The 20,662-nt window shown below is 42.2% G+C and overlaps 1 protein-coding gene across 1 annotated transcript in view; it reads right to left on the minus strand.

The window, feature by feature from the left end:
• Window positions 1-4,719, minus strand: part of LOC126183892 (FMRFamide receptor) — a 1,121,637-nt gene extending 1,116,918 nt beyond the window's left edge. Inside the window, exon 1 of the mRNA XM_049926214.1 lies at window positions 4,684-4,719. The gene's annotated coding sequence lies outside the window, so the exon portion shown is untranslated. The remainder of the gene's footprint in view (window positions 1-4,683) is intronic.
• Between the last annotated feature and the right edge of the window lie 15,943 nt (window positions 4,720-20,662).

Consider the following 20,662-nt stretch of genomic DNA (forward strand, 5'->3'; position numbering starts at 1 on the left):
GTCCATATGAGGTAAAATGAGTTCACTGTTGGATTGCAGGATCAGAAGAAGCTAGATAATATGGATAGGAAATTCGAAAAATTTATGTAACTGTTATTGTCTGGTACCGTGATTCATAAAATAAGACCCATTCGAGTGCTAGTAACATATTTGTTTCTAAAAGCTGATTCGTACAGACGTACTCTGATAATCATGATTTTAAACGAAATATTACAATGTCGGAGATGTAAATTTAAGCTGTTCACTTAAGTCTCGCAAACAGCTCTCAGAGGTAACCCAAATAATTGTGTCAAAACCACTATCAGCATTCCAAAGAGTCGCTTCAATGATACTCAAAATGACAATAAATGTTGACTTAAACTAAATCTAACATTACATACATGCACTGGCTTTGGCAATTCTGCACCAACAGACGCTTCAAAACAGTGAATCTGATGGTTTAGTTTTGTGGCACAGTACGTCACCCTCTGCTACTAGACTTACGATTGTGCTCTTGGCCGAATGTTTCAAAATCAATAAACTACCAATAATTATGAGGAAATAACATGGACGTCAGACGGTACTTACAAATTCTGCGACGTTCTTACAGTTGCTGCGAAGTCACTTTACAGTTTGTAAATGTCTTAAAACCGAATTACAGTTCAGTCGGCACGAATTTACACCCTGAAATCACTCCGGAACGTAAATGTGCCACTCAGTGAAGATGGTCATTTACCTCTACGGAATTCACTGTTTACATTTTGAGGATGTATGTACACAGTCGTAGGAAATAATGAAATTTATTGTGGCTGGCTGACTACGTGACAGCAGAAGTGTCGAGCGGGAAGCACAGACTTATTTTAATATGGACACCCGCACTGAAACTAGATACGGGTAGAAAAGAGTTTTCTGGTTTTCGCGGGTTCCGGCCACACACTTTCAGCTCGCACGGTTTGACTGAACACCAGCTAAAACCGCGCTGCTGCTAAACCAAACACTGTAATATACAATCTGTTGACTGTTTGTTCCAAGGCTAATCTTTATCACGCTTCAGTTTACGCGGATGCGTCAACAGTAAATTATGCATGACGCGGAGAGCCACGAGGAGTAGCTTGAACGTTCCCGGGAAACGTGTCCTTCCGTTATCACTATGACGAGTATGGGGACAGAATTAAAAGTGAATGTGATATAAAGGCTAGCGTTACGGTTTTCCAGCGCTCCAGTCATGCGATAGGTCACTGAAAATATTGATATTTCCGGTGAAAAGTACGAGCAGGGCTGTAAGATGTGACAATAATATCATGATTCCGAACAAATACCACTATAAAGAAAAGGTTGCTTCGAGGATAATTTCATACACTCAGTCGATAGTATGAAATCTAATTAGTGAGCCACGACGTTCTGTGCTAGGGTCTTATTGCTGCGCCAGAAAAAGGATATAAATATTCATTAATTTAGCACGTGTGCTGGCTTCACTAACTTTACATCTCCGTCACATGGAAGTCGTATACCTAGTCAATAGGTGCGGTTTTTCTCGTGGTTCTGAACATGTTTTCAGTTCAGGTTTTGTTTACTTTTCAAGCAGTTTTGTACAGCACCTCAATAAAAGCCGATAATTTGCGTAACCATCAGAAATTAATAACCGCAACTCTTCACGGAGTGCTCAAGATGCTAGACACACATAAAACAGTGTAAGTATTAGTCTTTTCTTTCTGTTTCACTGTTAACATGGGATTAGAATACAAGCATTTAAGAAAGCACAAACTCTTATTCTTAAATCAAACATAAATTTACCAAACTCCGTAATTGATAAATGATTCACGAAGGAACTTTTACGGTACGAAATGCTACTTCAACAAAACATTATAATTTAGTGTACAGAGTTTCTCAAGCAATTTTAAATTCATACATACTGTTGAGGAGACTAAACTGAGTTTGACATGAAGAACCGTCGTTTTCGTAGTTACTGCTGTGGTCTTCAGGTCTATGGCTGGTTTGGCGCAGTTCTCTCCGGTAGTCTATAATGTGCAAGTATCTTATCTCAACAACTACTGCGAGATACATTCATTTGAATCTGCATGCTGTTTTCAAATCTTCTTCTCCCTCTAGAGTTTACCACCTGCTCCTCCTCCTTCCCCGTTTCTATGAATGAAGAAAGCAACTCATTCTTGATCTGCCAGAGTAAAATTGTATCCTTGAAGTGCTCTTCTCTCTAATTTCATTCATACTCTCTTCATTAGTTAGCCAAGATTCCTTTAATCTTCAGCATTCTTTTGGAACATAATACTCCAAAACGTTCAGTTCTCCTCTTGTGTGTTCTATTCAAAGTCCACAGTGATTTTAAGAACTCGTTGTTTATGATACGGGTGAAAGTCATGCCACACCTACACTCTCTACGCTGTATTCTTCAAAGTTAGCGTTACATGAGCACGCTGGCTTTGGTTACTGATTTATGTGCTCCCACAAATTCCAACACTACCTCCACATATTCGTTTGTGCGGATCTTTCTTTGCCGAGAATCTTGGCCAGCTGTCTGAATCTCTAACAACTTAAGCTCTCCTAAGTTTTTATAGACAGCATTACATTTCTTGCAGTCAGGATGACACCTGTTACGAAACTTTCCATTATAGATTCTTTCATCTTCCTTGGAACTGCATTCCGCTACACCAGACGTTCATTGCATTACTGCAAGTCCCTGTAACGAATAGTGCTGCATCTTAGACATAACAGTCATGAACATTAATCAGCTGTATCCAACCCACAGACGACTGAGAGTTATTTATGAGTAGCACCATCACAATCTATGGGGCAAGCAGCGGTCTTTTATCAAAAATAAGCAGTTTTCATACACGTGCTTAAGATGTACTCTATCTGTTCAGAAATATCCGGACACCTTTAGGGAACATTAATATGTGGAGTGTCTACCACTCGCCTCTATAGCGGTCTAATCACTGCTGAGGACATTTCATTGAGTTGTTTTAATGTCTGTGAAGAAATGGCAGCTCATTACTTCCCCAAGAGCCGAAACCAGAAAATGTAGTCTGTTGGAAGCTGGGGTCGTGAGCAAAGTCGACGTTGTAACTCGTCCCAAAGGTGTTCCATTGGGTTCCGGTCAGGCTTCTGGGCGGGCCAGTCTATTTCAGGAATGTTACTCTACTCAAACTATTGCCCCCCATCCCCAGACACTCAGTTATCAGGGAGCATTACTGTCATGCTGATGCCGGCCGCGGTGGTCTAGCGGTTCTGGCGCTGCAGTCCGGAACCGCGGGACTGCTACGGTCGCAGGTTCGAATCCTGCCTCAGGCATGGGTGTGTGTGATGTCCTTAGGTTAGTTAGGTTTAAGTAGTTCTAAGTTCTAGGGGACTTATGACCTAAGATGTTGAGTCCCATAGTCCTCAGAGCCATTTTTTTGTCATGTTGATACAAACAATCACAGTGTTCGAACTCTGCCTCTACTCTCCGAAATACACAATGTTGTAAAATTTATTCAGAACCCTCTACATCTAGCGATTTTTTAAGCACAATAAGGGGACCACACAGTAACCACAAAAGATACTCCTAAATCGTAACATCACCTCCTCCGTATTTCGCTGTTGTCACCGCACACAATGGCAGGTAGCGTTCCCCATGTATTGGCCAAACCCAAATCCTCCCATTCGATTGCTGTAGGGTACAGCGTGATTCGTCACTCAAAATCACTCGTTTCCAGTCACCCACTGTCCAGTGGCGTCACTCTTTACTCAACTGGAAGCGTCGCTTGGCATTGACTGGAGGAGAGAGTGGCTATTAGGAGCTACTCGACAATTGTACCCCATTTTGTTTAAGTACCTATGAACAGTCATTTAGCTACTTGGGCTGCTGGTAACAGTTTGGAACACACGAGCGATTCCTTTCTCTGAGTTCCTGCGATTTCTTACATTGCTCTCCGCAATGCTCAACGGTTAATACCCTTTACTGCTTGAGGTCGGCCAGGTCTTGGTTTAGCTGTGGTTGTTCTTTCGCGTTTGCACTTCACAGTTACATCGCCACCAGCCGACTTGGGCAGCTTCAGAACGTTTTTAAATATCCCTGATGGATGTGTTTCTCAGATAACATGCAGTGACTGGTTCACGTTGGTAGTCACTGACCACTCCTGACTGACCCATTCTACTGCTGCTGTTTCTCTACTGACAAAGCAATACTCCCCACCTCCTTATATTCGAGTAGTAATGGGTACGCCTCTAGCGTCATATAGTGGTCACTTCTGCATTGCATAGTGATGCTCGGATATTTTTGATGCGACAGCGAAGTTCTGGTTCAGTGCGTCATAAATTCTCAAATATTCATCTCTGAACATTTGTTTCTGATAACAAAACACTCGATGTATGGTCCGCTACCATGTGTATAACTTCGACTCTAAAGGTTTTTGGCACCCTGTAAAAATAGTACAACATAAGTGTGGGGACAGCGATTGGTTTCCCATCACTGGCACGAGAAAAGTCCTTTCTTCGCTTTTAATGAGCACAAGAATCGCATTCGAGGAAATAAGAATCATTTAATTGACTGAAATGCCGGAAGATAACCTTTTAAACTGCACATGGATAGGGCAACAGTTATGTGATCATATAGATGGATTAGGTATCATTAGATAACAAGAGTTACGAGATGATATAACTTAATAACAGTTTAATGGAACTATAAAATATTGAGAACAGTGTACTTACCTTGATCCGGACTCACAGAAGAGAAAGCAACGAGAGATGTATTACATTGCCCTCAGCGCCGTCTCACGTATTGGTACTGCAGACTGATCAGCGTGTTCACCAACCAGCTGCAGGGAACATACGAGTGTTTTAGTAACTTACAAAAGAACGTGAACATATATTTTTCATTCCTATAGAACGAAACAATGTGACTGCGGAAACAGAATCGTAGTGGCGTTTAGCGATAATTCGTTGTGTCATACTGATAGTCACAATCGTCCAATCGAGCTAGTTCTTCATAACTCGTTCACGGACCAATACAACCGTAGATTTAATAGAATTTTACGTACAATGTGAATTGAAGAGAACACATCTGAGAGAAACTATTGGATCAGACCACTTATTGTATCAGCTGGTGGAAGTGGCAACATTATAAGGACACTCAGTGTTGTGTCCGGCAGCGACTAGTTCCATCAGGAAATTGACTGATGCATAAAGAATCTGATCCAAGTGGGAGTGTTCATTCTCGGACTATATTAGAAACTGTCAATCACGTTGTTGCAAGTACCCGAAAGTGACTTCTTGCAGTTCATAAGCTCACATGTGAGGGAACATAGTGCTAGTCTGGTAAACCTTCTACCTATCTCGAGTGCAGTTTTTAACGATTTGAAGAGTCGTGAGATTAATCTGTTGCAAAAAAGAATGCATGCATCGCTACGGCTCGAACAGCTGTCTCTGGTAAATCCAGAACTGTCTCGACACTGACGTCTCTCCTGAAATTCGGAGCTTGACATTGGGTGCAAAAGAACCAGTATCTATGTGGAAGAAGAAACTATTGACAGTATTGTACCACAGACAAAATTTCATATCAGTTGCAATTTTCGTACTGTGTGCAAAGGTCGTTGAAGTAGATCTTTGCAATAGTACAAAAAGGAGGGCCGCAGTGGGGCTCGAAACAGTTCTTCAGGCTATAGAGATGTTGCGGTTGACAGAAACGTCCCGTAAATAGAGTTGCCGTGCATTCAGTGGGACATTTCATGCGATAAGAGTCTCAGAGAAGAAAGTGAATGAAGTTAGGGGGTGCCTAGATATCACAAATGTTAACATGTGTAACAGAAGGATAAAGGTTCGGTTATCAGTCCAGCACGCAGCTAGCTTCGTAAGAGTATTCGTTGTGCTGCATGTTAAAAGCTTACTCCAGGTGTCAGCGTTTTAGCATTACACAATCAGAACTTGGTTTCTGCATATGGTGCACGATTTGATTACGTACAAGGCCGTCTACTGGCCGAATATGCTACGTCGACAGATAGTATAAGACTGCCCTAAACCACATCATATTTGAAAAAAATTAATACACTGTGAGGCTAACGAGGAAATGTACGCTGACATTCGTAAAACAACACACTGATAATAAACAGAACTGATTACAAGTTACATTAATATTATCGTAATAAATCCGAGCAGCTATTTATTTATATTTGGTGTGTTATTTCCGTTAAACAAAGAATAACCTCATTTATTGTAATTTTACATGCATTTTTTCGACTCATTCTATTCTTCTTTTTAACAGTTGATCGTAATATGATTGTTTAACGGAAACCCGTCACCAATTATAAATAAAATGCAACTCTAACTGTTTTAGGATCGTTTTCTGTAATATGCTGCTGTTCAATAGACGCTATGTAGAAAATTATTCAAGTGACATTTCCTTACAAAATAGTCAGCAGTAGGAGAGAGTGCCGCACAGTCCGAAACTACTTATTCATTAAGAAAACACTCTGAGACCTTTCAAAGTCTTTAGTGCGTTCCTAAATTATAAGGAATCGTTATAGTGCAGCAGAAATCTAGGACAATATAGCCGTCAACAAAAGAATTTAATCATTATTTCTAACTGATATTCTCGAAAATAAACAAAACATTGAAGCTGTACAGATGCGGGAAGGCTGCAAGAACATTTACCTACATTTACACCGATATATAGCACACCACCTTACAATGTATGTCGGATGACGCTTGTAGTATCACTGTCCTATTCCAAATGCGAATGCTGAATGAGAAGGATAACTATCGTTCAGCCTCGACTTTTCCCATAAAGGTAACTTCAGAAGACCTACGTAAGCGAAAGCAACGTATCGTCTTACTGTTCTTGAAACGTCAGCTCTGAGAATTATACAATAAACCACTCTTTGTTAGCCACCCCAGACCGGAAGACGTACTTTCTTGGTGAATCAAAAGTTTCACAGTTTTGAGTAGGATAAACCGGTGCTGCAATACTCATCTTTGGGTGCTGCAATACTCATCTTTGACACATCAATGTCGAAGATATCACAAATTAGCTAAGTAAAAACCGTGCAACCTGCACGTCTATTTATATACATAAAACGACTTCCAAATCCTTTTTTGTGTGAAAGTACGTATATGAGATTCGTGTGCCGATTAGAAGTTAAGGAGTCTAATATTTTACTGTTTACGTTTTTTTCCCAAAATCCTTCATGGATTGTGATACCTTGTGGGTTTTCGAAGATATGCCAGCGCTGCGAGAAATCCTTACTATGTCATTAATTATAAACTTAATCTGTGCTTCTGGCAAACAGTGCCCTCGTTCTAAACCCACCGTTCCATTGTACAATTATGTGAAAGAAGCAGGTACGCATTTTAGAGTTTTCGGACACTTGCAAACGTATGTTTTGGGGAATTATTGTACTTTACGAGTGTTCTGCATAACCTATTTCGTATAAATCGGTGTTACTGATTTAGTTACTGTAGCACACATTATTTATAACGTATTACCTTACACATAGTTTTCTCTCTCAACGTGAGTGTAGCCCATATTATCTGCATTTAACGTGAATTCACGACAGTTTACAGTGTTTTAGCAACTGCAACTTCAAAAAAGTTTCAAGAAATTTTCAAGTTTTAAAAAATTTTAATTCCCTCAACAGAAATCTCTTTTAGTGTACTAGTAGCTTCTTACAGGGAATTGGTAATACTTTTATCTTACCAGATCGGCAAAGTAAAGCATAATTAGAAAGCCCGTTTTAAGTCAGTTTTTTCTGTTCTGTAAAGTAGTGCACCAGCCACAATGCAGTATCACTGTGAATACTGTACCCGAGGACGGGACGAACTATCTTACTTTCGTAAGCAGCTGAAAATCGCCCTGACTACTGTCAAACTATTGGAAGCTTCTGTGAATGGGTGTGTTGGGAAAGCTCTCGAGAGCCATGTGCCAGAGATACCAAAGGTACCTCAAATACCATCCTCTACTGTCTTCTCTATGGGAAGTGTGGGATCTATCACTATGAGTGGCGTGTCAGTAGCAGGGCTAGGCACGCTGTACGGGGAGAACTTAGCATGTTATACAGATCTCCCTAACCGACAATTTCGACGTGCTGTCATATACTGGAACCCAAACTAAACCAGTCAGAAACACTTCACCTGATGGGGAACCTGCTGTGTACTGTCTCAAGAGGAGGCAAACGAAAAAAGAGTGGGAGTCTACTAACCATCGGCAGTTCAAACACACGGAGAATAGTGGTACCCTAGGGAAATGACAGCAAGGGATGGGAAAGAACACCAGGTGCTCTCAGTGTGTTTGCCTTGGGCCCTCACTGACCATGTTGATCCAACAACTCCAGAAGTCACTGGCGGAACAGAATGCAACAAGCTGGGATTGTGGCGAAAGTTGGAACAAACGATGTCTAACGGCTGGGCTCCAGTGACGTACTTGGCTTTTCCAGCAAATGGTAGAGAAGGTTGAGAATATCAGCGTTGCTTACCGAGTTTCAACGATGCTCAAAACTGCAGCATTCACCTCAGAACTGATCAATTCCCCGGGTTCTGTGCCGCGTGGAGGGACTGAATCCGAGTTTTTGAAGATCTTGTGACAAGCTAGGCTGCGACTCCTAGAGGTGCAGCGTAGAGTTGATAACTGTAGGATCCCCCAGATGACTTAAGAGTTCACTAGACATCAGAGGCTGCTACTCATGTACCTGACTATGTGTGGAATGTGCCCAAGTGTTTTTCAGATTAGGCAACTCACCATTCAGTCCAGAAAATGACAGCTGCTAGGAACACAGAAGTGTCAGTATAGGATCCAAAGATCTGTGCCCCTACAGGCGTGCGTGTTTAAGTCCTAGCGATTAATTGTCGAAGAATTTGCCAAAAATATTCAGAATTACTACACTCATTCGAAGCACCCCATCGAAGCACCCCTTAAAAGTCATGGAGCTCACGCTATACTAGGTAAGGAGAACTGGTTAAAACCAAAAATTACTAGCAGTCATATACGAGTAACTGTGGCGGAAATCTAAGCGTATATGGAAAGGATAGCCTATTGGTAAATAGAGATGGTGCACTTGTTGTTGTAGCCAAGAAACTCAAATCCACCGAGATTGACATAGAAACTGCATGCGAGTTTGTATGCCAAATCTTTGCACGAAGTCCTGGGTCCTATCGAGCGCCAGACACACAGAGGTAACTGAAAATCTTAGAGAAAGTCAAAGTTCGCTAGTACGTAAGCTCTCCAGTCATAGCGTCAGCACTGGAGCAGACTGTAACCACCCATCAAGCAAAAGAGAGAGTTACAGCTTCGTAAATGGTGATCGTGACAAGATGTGCTAGGATACTTTAATAACTCATTCTCTGAGAACTACCTAGAAGAAATTGTTAGGAAACTCACTCATGATGGAAATATTTTTGATCTAATAGCAACAAGTAGACCAGATCTCTTGAAGGATGTCCACATAGAAATTAGTATCAGTGACAATGAAGCATTTGTAGCAACAACGATTAGAAAAGAACAAAGGTTAACTCCAAAAAGTAGTGAAATTTATATTTTTAGCGAATTAGATAATGTGTGTGAAATCGTATTGGACTTAACTGCTAAGGTCATCAGTCCCTAAGCATACACACTACTTAACCTAAATTATCCTAAGGACAAACACACACACCCACGCCCGAGGGAGGACTCGAACCTCCGCCGGGACCAGCCGCACAGTCCATGACTGCAGCGCCTAGACCGCTCGGCTTAGCAAATTAGGCAATGAGGCAGTCGTTTCCCTCCCTAGCCGGGCGGAGTGGCCTCACGGATACCGGCGCCATGTCACGAATCGCGCGGCACCTCCCGCCGGAGGTTAGAGTCCTACATCGGGCATGCGTGTGTGCGTTGTCCCTCGCGTAAGTCAGTCTAAAATAGTTTAAATAGTCGAGGGACCGATGACCTCAGCAGTTCGGTCCCTTAGGACTTCACACACATTTGAATATTTTCCCTCCCTAGATTACATCTCAGCGAGAATTAATAGAACCGTCTAGGATAGGTACCAGTGCCTAATCCAGATGTTCCCAACATGCCGTAGTTAGTAGGTAAAACTCTACATGGATCGCTAAATGGAAACAAATAAGAACTGGATTCTCACCAGTACGCATTGTAGACAAGGAGGTGAGTCGAGGTTTGCTCTTACGAGTGTCATAAACACTGGCTGACTGGTGAAGACAGTACGGACAGGAGGTGCTAGCTGTCTCGTGATCAGCATGCGAACTGATCGTGTTGACGATTTAGAAGCACTCAAGTTCGGGCTAAATCTGTTTGAGCATAGCTCTACCAATATTTGCTGTTTGTATCAGAGACTGACAGTAACTTCTTTAATTTATCTGTTATCGACTAGGAAAATAAGCAGATAGTAACGCCGTCAAGGAGAAATTATCTTACAATATAACACTGCCTGGAAAACTTGGCCGTGAACTAACGCGTACTACATTTTAAATATCTTGACTATAAACAGAACCTATATTTTCGGGCGCATCACCAAGGCGATAAGTATCAGTGACCATAATACTGTTACTGGGACGACGGCCACCAAAGTCGGAAAGATCGTGAAAAAATTTGGTAGAGCTCTTGTGTATGGCAGAACTGTTGAACAGGCAATATTTTCCTACATAAAAATACGAACTAAATTTTTTTATTTGAAATCTGACAAACGGAGAAGAGGTACGGTTAAGAGAAAACACATTACAGTTACAGATATAAGAGGAAACCCACAATACTTTCCATATCCAGATCCTAGTTAATGTTCTATCAGAAGGTACCAGGAACAACCGGTTGTTTATAAGGTCAATCAGCACCAGCGGTATTGGAAAATGAATAAGGTTACAATACACGAGACCCTGACTGAAGTCGTATTCCACATTTCGTTGAATACTCTGCGCAATTAGCCGCTTTACCAACTCATATTTATTGACAATTTCCCGCTCTGCGAATAGTCCCTCGTGCCTAGAAATGAGCGCAGGTCACTCCTGTGTTCACAACAGGTAATAGAGCTCATACACAGAATTACAGGCCAATATCACTGACTCAAGTCTGTTTCAGGATAGTAGAGCATATTTTAAGATATAAACTCATGATTGCCTTGGGGGACAGCCAGCTACTTTGAATGAACTAGCACGTGTTCAGAAAAAACAAGATCGTTAGTATCAAGATACCCTGCCCCGAGGCAGCGTACGGACATCACTCTCACAATGTCCGATGTCGATGCTGTTATCTGTAGGAAAGTAAAGTTGTTGGACGATCTCAGGAAAGTGCAGAACGACTTGTATTGAATTTTCACTTGGTGTACTAAATGACAGTTCTCCTTAAATATCGATAAATGCAAGAAAATGCCAATACCAAAGACAAATATACTCTGTAGTGTTCGAACATGATTAGTGGTGAAACAGACAGTCACGGAGAAGCGGTACGGTTAAGAGCAAACACATCACAGTTACAGATATAAGAGGGGATTGCATGAAACTCACAGTAGTTCCCATATCCAGATCATAGTTAAAGTCCTATCAGAAAGTACCAGGGACTACCGGTTGTTTGTAAGGGAATAATTCTAAGAAGGGGTATGACATAGGACGAATACCTAAAATATGCAAATCGTCATACGAATGGTAGACTTTGTTGGAAAGGGTTTGGGAAGTGCCCTGCATCTGTAAATATATCTCATACGGCCATGTAGCCATGAAGCAAATTTAGATTACTCCTGCATTGTAGGCAGCCCTCAGCACACATCGAAAGAATCAGGTAAGTTGTGCTATAATCGCAACAGGGAGGTTACACCATTCAAAAAGTGTAACAGAGATACTCAGTTGGCTTAAATTGGAATCTTTGGGAGAAAGAAGACATTATTCTCACAAAATCCTACTGGGAAAGTTTCGAGGAAGCCTGTGCGACAGTTGTCATACCACCATCGTATATTTCGCGTAGGTATTATGCGAATAAGATAACAAAAATCAGGATAAGTACAGAGACAAACAAACATTTTTTTCGTCGCTCCGTACGAGATTTTGGTAGGACAGAATTCTCTAACATTTCTACGGACTACCCACCGAGAAGCAGTGTTCAATGACTTGCGAAGTACTTGTATAGATGTAGATACACGGTTGTTGCACGTATTTGGTAGCGCTTGTATATTCGAACTTCTTTTCATAGAGTGATTTTACTATCCATTGTTGGAGTGAGTTATGAAGACAACGGGACGCCTAAATCAGCTGGAATAAGCGGACATCGAACTTCAGAAACGAGGGCAGCACGTGAGCGTGCAGCACCTGAGTCGGTACTAAAACAGTATAAGGGATGGGGGCGGCGGCTGCTGAGATATAAACCTGCTGTCTCCCTGCCGAGGCGGAAAACGGAAGGCGACACCAGTTTACTACACGGGGCAAAAACAAGGGCCAAATGCCTCACATTTCCTATCCTCACTCACTGGAAGAAAATAAAAATTAATGTACTCGAATGTGACCTTCGCCACGACAACTGTACAGAAATTGCATAAGTCAATAGTATTTATAAAATTATTTCGATTTTCTTATACGGCTCCATAACACAGGAAATCGCTAAGAACAATTAATGAGGCTTCCACAAAACAGTTCGACACTGGGTCATCTATTGTTTATGAGACAAATGAAGGAGAAGACGTCTTAATTTAATACTCAGTGTGGGTCATAAATCAGTTGTTAAAAATGCGTTTGGTGCAGTAATAGAAAACAAATGAAAATACAAATTTGTTGTGAAGACATAAATAAAGGTAGAATTCAGTGAACCCACAGAGGGTGCTCATAGATGTTTCCATGCTGTTCTAAGAAAGCTTTGCATGTTTTCAACAATGATTAACAAATTTTATCTTCGGGAGTCGTTTTAAAATTCTGATTGGATTCTTTCCTTCAAATGCTCAACATCACTAATCTTTACGGAACAAACCTCATTTTATATCATACCCCAGACTTAAAAATCCATGCGTGTCATATTTCTGGGCCGTAGAGTCCATTCTGCTTGCCAATCCATTCACAAAAGTTTTAGTTTAGAAAGTTTCTCACAAAACCTCTGTAACGTGGGGCTGCTCCTCCTTTTTTCAACTTCAACTTTTCCTTAACAGGCAGCATATGTGCAACAAGACTATCTTCTATTGTAACTAACAACACTTCCTGAAGCATATCTAGGTAATTTACAGAACTGACAGTACCGTTAAAGAAATAAGCCCAATTAGCCCACCGCTGAATATCCATGCTTATACACACAGGTCAGTAGAGTTTGTCTCCACCGTCGCATGGGGATTCGTAGAATCCCAGTTAACAGAGTTGTGTCTGTTCACTATTCTGTTAACTTTAAAAGTAGCTTCGTCACTCCAGAGAGTACTTTTGTAAAACTTGAGATCATCCTCTTATAGGACTGTGTACAAGACGTAGAACAGCATATGCCTATGCGGATCATCTTCATTTAGGCTTTGAACTAAAGTAGGCTTATATGGTTTCAATTTCAGCTTTCTTGAACCCTTTGTTAGCTTGTTCTTCCTACTCCATACTCGGTGGACCTTTTCCTTCGATTTTTAGTCAGAGATTGCACAAAACATTAAGCGATAACCTTAAGATTCTCTTCCGTAGTAACAGAATTTGACCTACCAGAATGGGAAAGTTCTGCCATGGATAAATTTTCTTCAAAATTTAATCTAAAATTTAATTCAAGCTTGCCTAATCAACGCTGAATGTTTGGAAAACGTCCCACAAACAAATCACAAACATCGCTGTAATTTTGGTCATGTTTCCACCATGTTAGCAAAACAAATAACCTCTGTCCGGCTATTAACTTTCCATTATTTCTCAAATAATAGCAAGTAACATAACCACAAACTGCTAGTATCAACTGATTTATGGGTATTACCTACTATACAAGTTCACAAGTGACTACCACTATGGCAGCAAAACAAAGTCTAAGGATTGGTAATGAAAACTGTCTTCCACCCACATAATTTTTCTAAATTTTAAAAGGCCGATGACGGCATACATCGACAGACGTTACTAAACATTGTCGTACAATATGAAATTCCTTCAAAATTAATAAGATTAGTTAAATGTCTGCATAAGAATCATTTCGCAGTATAAAATCATCTTTCGAAGACACTGAAAATTTTAAGGTGTGCAATAAATTGAGAATCGGGGACGTCATTCCTCCTGTATTAAGTAATCTCACCTTAAATGAGAGTGATAGATATTTTGCTGAAACTGGCACGAAAGGAATCCGATTGTAGAGTGTAAAAACTACCAGACGTGCTGACGCGGTGAATTCATTAATAAACAATTCCATAACATGAGTAATTAGAATGATTCAAATACACATGCAATTGCAGAAAAAATTGAGCTGTGTGTTAATGGGGGGAAGGCGAAACTCTTTGCGACGTGTGACAATAATGCAACTGATTCCCGCTTGGCTGTAGACGGAGGCGAGCACTTCAAGTACTATGGGAATCTCTGTGGTTAGAGTAACAGAACAAATGCAGGCATCTAGCAGTGATTAACAGAACACTCGACAATTAGGAGAACTATGGCTAAGAGTGCGCAGTTGAGGAATAACCATAAATGTAAGGGCTGTTATCAGTAGCGAAACGAAGTCATTTTAGGTTTATACTTATTAACACAAAATCTACATGTTCAGAGAACTACAGCAGCAAGAAGGTAATACTTTTATGGAGTTTTTCTACAACACAAAAAAACGGAAAATGCGCACTCTTTCGTTCACCAGCGCTTAAGAGTACGCAAAACATGCCCAAAGAGTACACATTTAGCAAATGACAGAAATTAAATCTGTATCACCCTCAAATGAAGAGCACTGTTCGTGGCAACATCTCCCACACTTAATGCATTGGATCCAGTCCTCTGGAAACACCAAAATCTAAGTTCTCTACTCACAGATTTCAGTCTCTTCCTTAAAGTAGGTTCTTCATATCAAGAGCAGTGGCAACCTTTATTTGCTCATACTGGGCTCGCTTTCGGGAGGACGACGGTTCAATCCCGCGTCTGGCCATCCTGATTTAGGTTTTCCGTGATTTCCCTAAATCGCTCCAGGCAAATGCTGGGATGGTTCCTTTGAAAGGGCACGGCCGGCTTCCTTTCCTGTCATCCGATGAGACCGATGACCTCGCTGTTTGGTCTCTTCACCCATACAACCCCAACCCCAACCTTTATTTGCTTTCTCCATTTTCAATTAGTTGTCCAGCCTCACTGAACAGCTCTTCAGTTTAGATGAGCTTCCTGTCCGATTTTTGCACTTAATTTAAAGTCATTCGGAAACAACACCTATCCTTAGGACTCCATAGTGCAGTGAAGAGGTACAAATCTGCAGTTATGCTCTAAAGAGAGACCGAGCGGGGTGGGGGAGTGGTTAGCCCACTGTACTCGCATTCGGGAGGAAGACGGCTCAAACCCGCGTCGCGCAATCCGGATTTAGGTTTTCCGTGATTTCCCTAAATCGTTTCAGTCAAATGCCGGGATGGCTCCTTTGTAATGGCAGGGTCATCTTCCTTCCCCATACCTCCCTAATACGATGAGACCGATGACATCGCTGCTTGGTCCCCTCCCCCAAAATAAGCCAACTAACTAATAACCCTAATAGTACGCACGCGCTCATTGAGGACGTTATATGGTATGCGCGCTTTCTCGTACAGAAACAATGATTCCAAGCGAAGTCAACAGATGGCAGCACACGTCACATTTCTAAGACATGTAGATGGTAGATTGCAAGACAGCCTTTCAAAATGAAATTAAGATTTAAAGGCTATTGCTCGTGTATTCTGTGTATGACTTATGCAACAGAGTACCATAACTACATGAAGAAAGCTGAAAAGTGATTCTTACTTGTTTCACTTCGGAAACACAGGATCTGTGCACACAACTTCTATGAGGTGTTTCTGATACCACTCTGAACACATCCACGTCAGTGGCGACATGCTCAGTTTAGTCAACTGCCATGAACACCACCCGCGCTCTCTTTGGGACTGCGCACTCTTTGGTACATTTTCCCTATGCGAAAATCCTAATAAACTGAACTCTCAGTATGAACTTCAGGATTCGTTTATGTGAGTGCACTACAATGCTAAACGAGCTGTGCCCTCTGGCCTTGAAGGACCATTCGTAACTGACAGGCTGCTGTTTCATCCCTTGCCAATAACGTTCCAGTTCTCTGACGCAGGAATCCCTGGCAGTACTGAGAATTAAACTGAGGTCATCCACATGGTAGTCAGACAAGCTAACCACTCTGCTACGTAGGGGAAAATATTATAATACCGGAAATTATTGCGCAGAAAAGAAGCTTTAACCCATTAGAATACTAGAGAATGGCGGATTCGCAAAAAGCGGAAAAATATAGGAGTGGTACAAACACCGTAACGTAGTCATAGGGCTGAAAAAGAGTTGTTTCAGCTGGGCTGAGCATACAGTGATAATATCGGAAGTTAGACACTCTAGGAGGGTGACTGTCAGTACCGAATGGCAAACGACGCATTAGACAGAAAGAAATGTATAAGGCTTGAGTAAGAAGCTAATGGTCGGTAACGTCCTTGCAGTACTAAAGAAAAGAAGAATTTCTGAAAAATCCACTTTTTCATGTGCCAATGACTATCTATTTGCAACTGATTTTTACAATAGGCTGAACAAACGAAGGATACATTAATGTGTCCAATTAACTTGCAAGGAAGCGGCAAACCTGAGACTCTGGGGACAAAGTTCGGTTATGCCATTACAAGTAGTCAATTTTTTGATCAGCAAACGGATCTTCGGACAACAGAATTAAGACGCACATACAAATATGGATAGAATTAATTGGAGGTTATTTTCTATAAAATTCTATTTCATGAATAAAAAATTATGTTTTTTGGTTTTCGAGACGGGCAGTCAATGTGAACAATGCAGTAATGTTAGAAGTGTAGTGTCACGGAATAGTAAAGAGTTGGAAACGTGGAATATTGTCAACGTTTCGTTGCCTATGCCGAGAGCCAGAGGCAGTAGGTGAGGTAAGAGGATTGCGCATGTATCGGAATGTGTCGTCACGCAGGGGCAATGGCCTGGTTACGCACAAAAGGCGAGAGAGAATTGCTTAGCACGCAGGTTTGTGTTAGACGGAGACTTTCGTAGAGTGTAAGACAGAGGTATAGTGTCAGCTGTACTGCATTTCACAACTTCGCGTAAGTTTTCCGCAACAACACGTAACTCTGTCACAAGAACACCTAAGGGGCGAACACGACAGATAAGTCAGCAGTATAAGTGGAACGAATGCGTTCATTAGAAACGAACATGACGTCAGGACGTCGCTCGTGCTTCCTTTAAATACGCTAGCTTTGATAGCAACAAATCACTCGCAGTTAGACTTGCAGTTAGATGTGTACTGGGTAGCTGCGTAGCGCTCAGCTCGGTGATCGACATGTTAATCTTTATTAAGGAGATGTTGCAGTAAGGGCGGCCCATCCAGCAGAAGACGTCAGGGGACAGTACCAGCTCTGGTCCTCTCTGCTGCCACTGTCAATCATCAACCCAGGATTAGCGGACATCGCGGCAGACTTGCTCGCCGCCAATGCTGACCACATCAGTGAGCCGTCGTCGAGACCGTGTGGGCCCTGTGCATCCGGGTGAGCCGACGACGCTGGGGGACTGCAGCCCGTTCCGCCCGTCCACCACGGACGAGCCACCAGGAGGAGCAGGGAAGAAGACGGGGTGGGATAGAGTACACTCCACACTACGAGAACGCTTCTCGTGCCGACAGCGCTGGGACTCCAACCCAGAGAATCCTACGCGCAGCGGCCTGCTGACCGTCGCCGAGCCGAGCCGGACGCCACCAGCCACGCGTGGCCGAAGTACGAAGTAAGGACATTCCTCCGCTACGTCACAGCACGTGGCGCTGCGCTAGCAAGACTGGTGCGGCCCGGATCTGGTGTCATCGCTACGAGTCAGCGAGGACTCGGGGAAGGTTGTTGATATCACCAAGCTCAGCCATCCTGTGTTACGTGGGCCACATTGTACTCGGCAGGAATAAAGGTGTCATGAATTAATAATGTTTGACGTTTCTGATGCGTCCACAATCATTTCCTAGCATCCTGACAACTGGAGAGGTCACCACTCGGCCTCCAGTTCACCGTAGGCGACCGGGACCACCGGGGCGCCTACAGAAGGAAACTCTCCATAGTAACAGGTAGCGGCTATAATATTTGACATTTCTGCAGTGTTTCACAAATTCTGGTGGCAAAAGTTACAAATTGAGCGTCTGAAGGAGATAAACTCCGCTAAAGATTTAAATAACTGTCTACTAGATTACAACTAGTTAACGAGGTAATATTCGTATCTCAAGACCAATACCTGAACAAACATATCGCCATGGATTCCTCACAAGAATCTACCTGTGTTCTCGACTTTGATGTTGGGTCAACATGTAAGAATGCTGGAAAATTATGTATCTGTCATAGGTCTGGAGGCATACGTCTTCAAGAAAGGCAGCTCTGGAGGCGACCTGAAAACAGGTTGTAACACAGTTCATTTAAAGTAACACCTGCTAAGAGAGCTAATAATGCGAGTTTACCAATAAAGACGGCACATGCTAGTTACGTAAAACTGCTTACAGGACTGAACAACCCTATTGTTCAATCGAAAACGTGAGTATACCTCGCATCAACTATAAATCAGTTTGGGAAAACCTCAACAAAACGTTATGATTGAGTTGCTCCCGCTTTGTCATTGAGAAAAACAGAAATACACTTAAATAAGAACAATGAGTCCAGTGTTCGAACCTTCCCCACTGCTATGATGACTTCAGGCTTTTAAACTTGTTTTCAGATGGCTCATAATGCTCGCAAGTACTCTAAAAATTTCAGCCGGTGTGTTGTTTATTTCGCACGGAAAGTACGAAAAGCTTAAAAATTTCATGACCGTATTGCACCTAGTTAACCAGTTACATTTTCCCGACCAGATGCAGTTGGCTCTTATATTGTTTCGGCGCGAAACCTAATCATCAATAATAGAAAAGAGTAAAAAATTCATTATGTTGCTCTAACGAATGGTAAAACTCTCAAAACGGCAGATTATACTTAGCAGACGATATACAAATAAACAAATATAATTTACCACTAAAATATCATTCTTATTTTATCCCACTGACCATTTTGAAAGCGCGACTTGGACATGCAGTTTCACGTATGCCCCCGTCAGTTTCTGCAAATAGGCTCCTTTGCTTACTAATAATCGTCTTCTACCAGGGTCATTCCATACGTCATGGCAGCTCTGTTGTATCCTGCGATAACGCCACAACAAGAGAATGCCACGATGTGCATTGAAACGGTACCGCAGTGTATATCTGAAAGCCAACATAATACAGGGTTCTAATGCAGGAGATCATGGTAAAGGTTGAATTGAAACACAAACGTTGGAACTCTATGCAAACTTAATTTATACTAGTGCAAATGAAACAAAAATGACTCAAAATCAAGTACAGTGCTCCAAAATAGTTCTCAAGTGTATACACACCGGATTACCAACGATGAGGAAGATGCTGAATGCCATTGGCATTGTCATCAATGCGTGTCCATGTCAGCGAAATGCCTAAGAACATTCGCCCTGTTTGCAAAGCGCCTCCCAGGCAGTGGTTTCCTCAGTTGTAGAATAAGTCGAAGTTTCATAGACTGAGCTCTGATGAGTAGCGTGTGTGTGGGAGCACCCATCTTTTATCTCGACCAACTCCACATTGAATGTTTCAGGAGCTGGTACCGTGCCATCATCGCGATACGTTCACAGTCTGTCGGCTGATTTCGCTCATATTTTGTGCCGGGTGTGATGCCACACTTCGTTCGATATACCATAATTGCCATCACTTATAGAATGACCCTCGTATTATTACCATAAACTCTGCCTATATATTGTCTTTAAATATGTCAGCAATGAAGATTTTGTTCTTACATGAATATATAAGCACACTGTGTGATCAAAAGTATCCGGACAACCCCCGAAAAGATACATTTTTCATATTAGGTGCACTGTGCTGCCACCTACGGCCAGGTACTCCGTATCAGCGACCTCAGTAGCTATTAAACTTCGTGAGAGAGTAGAATGGGGCCCTCCGCGGAACTCACGGATTTCGAATGTGGTCAGGTAATTGTCACTTGTGTCATACATCTGTAAGCGAAATTTCCACACTTCTAAAAATCCCTAGGTCCACGGATGTGATAGTGAAGTGGAAACGTGAAGGGAAACGTACAGCACAAAAGCGTACAGGCCCACCTCTTCTATTGACTGACAGAGACCGCCGATAGTTGAAGAGGGTCGTAATGTGTAATAGGCAGTCGATCCAGACCATCACACAGGAATTCCAACCTGCATCAGGATCCGCTGCAAGTACCATGACAGTTAGGCGGGACGTGATGAAACTTGGGTTTCATGATCGAGCAGCTGCTCATAAGCCACACATCACGCCGGTAAATGCCAAACGACGCCTCGCTTGGTGTAAGGAGCGTAAACATTGGACGATTGAACAGTGGAAAAACGTTGTGTGGAGTGACGAATCACGGTGCACAACGTGGCGATCCGATGGCAGGGTGATGATATGGCGAATGCCCGGTGAACGTCACCTGTCAGCGTGCGTAGTGCCAATAGTAAAATTCGGATACGGTCGTGTTATGGTGTGTTCGTGTTTTTCATGGCGGGGCTTGCACTCCTT

Source organism: Schistocerca cancellata, chromosome 4 (assembly GCF_023864275.1).
Source record: "Schistocerca cancellata isolate TAMUIC-IGC-003103 chromosome 4, iqSchCanc2.1, whole genome shotgun sequence".
Lineage (NCBI taxonomy): Eukaryota > Metazoa > Arthropoda > Insecta > Orthoptera > Acrididae > Schistocerca > Schistocerca cancellata.